At 49.7% G+C, this 1397-nt stretch overlaps 1 pseudogene; it reads left to right on the top strand.

Annotated features, from left to right (window-relative positions):
- The first annotated feature begins 469 nt into the window (after positions 1-469).
- Positions 470-1186, top strand: LOC101644802 (annotated as a pseudogene).
- The last annotated feature ends 211 nt before the right edge of the window (positions 1187-1397 follow it).

Below are 1397 nucleotides of genomic sequence, written 5' to 3'. Positions count from 1 at the left end.
ATTATGGCAGATGTAGTTGGATTCAAATGTAATTCTTTATCATTTGATCTCCATTTTAACCCATGTAAAAGTTGTTTTCATTTTAAATATTTTCTGCTTTCTTTTGGATACAGGTTTCTCTATGTTTTGTCTAGTAATGATTGTGGGGTATTTTGTTTGTTTGCTTTGTTTGTGTGGCTTTGTATGGTGGTGTATGATTTTTCTGTATATCTATAGAGACAGTAACTGGATATGGGGTATGGCAGGAAAGATTGGGGAAATGAGACAAAAAAAATGGGTATCATTAGAAAATGCTCTGAAATTGTGGTGATAATGGCACACGTCTTCACATGATTGAATGATTAAATTGTATGATATGTGAAGTATATGTTAATAAAATGATTTTTTTAAGTAAAAAAAAAAAAAAAGATTACCGTTGGGCTCAACACCCAGATGCTGCCCGGGTGTTGAGCCTGCTCCAACCTGGACGATGGTGGAGTATTTCTTGGGCCAGAGCCTGTGCTGTGGAGTTCCTGGGAGGGACCAAGTGTTCACTGCCTTCTGGCAGCGGTACCCGAACCCCTACAGCAAGCATGGCCCGACGGAAGACATACTGACCCCTGACCAGCAGCTCCTGTCCAGGACCCACAGAATGCCCCATTGGCCAGAGGGTCTGTTTCCTGCCAGTGTCGCTCACTCGGTGTCCATCCTGGAGGACTCCACTGTGGACCCACAGAATCAGACCACGAGCACCTTCCCCTGGACCATCAGCCATGCCTGGCTCGTGGTGGTGGAGGAGCCCCGTGTTTCCTGCGTGAACACGGACAACAGCGGCTGGACCAAAATCCACCGGGAAGTCTGGGTTTCCTCCAAGTTGGTTGGTGTTTCCTGAGCTGTCCTGGAATTTGGTCTGGCCCAGTATATAAAAGCAATGTGACCCAGGCGATGACGAGCTTTGAGTACATCCTCACCAAGCTACAAGGTGAGGCCCCTTCTAAGATGCTTGTTGAAACGACCACAGCAAAGGCAAAGGAGACGGCACTGGCAGCTACGCGGAGGCCTTGCCAGCAAGGCAACCACCAAGCAGCAGCAGCAGTTCAAGCAGCTAGCCCAGTCCCCAGGCCCGCCTCCACCCCCTGACCAGACAATCGGGCTCCAGCCTCCTCCCACACCCTCCGGCAGACCTGTCTGCAGTATACTTTCTTAATTAAAAATAAACTCCCAGTCCCTATCTACTGTCTATGGGGGTGGGGTCCGTTCGGCCTTGCAGGACACCAAGCACATCACCCATGCCTGTGCCAGGCCTCTTATTTCCCTCCTAGGCAGCTGAGGGACAGAGTGGTGCCGATCTGCCCAGGTCACAGTGGCCAGGAGATGTGCGCATGAACACTGGATGTTAAGCTCGGCAGGAGCAGAGA

Source organism: Echinops telfairi, unplaced genomic scaffold, assembly GCF_000313985.2.
Source record: "Echinops telfairi isolate 266 unplaced genomic scaffold, ASM31398v2 ScPeMD7_53;HRSCAF=182, whole genome shotgun sequence".
NCBI lineage: Eukaryota > Metazoa > Chordata > Mammalia > Afrosoricida > Tenrecidae > Echinops > Echinops telfairi.
This window is presented reverse-complemented; position numbering and strand designations above follow the sequence as displayed.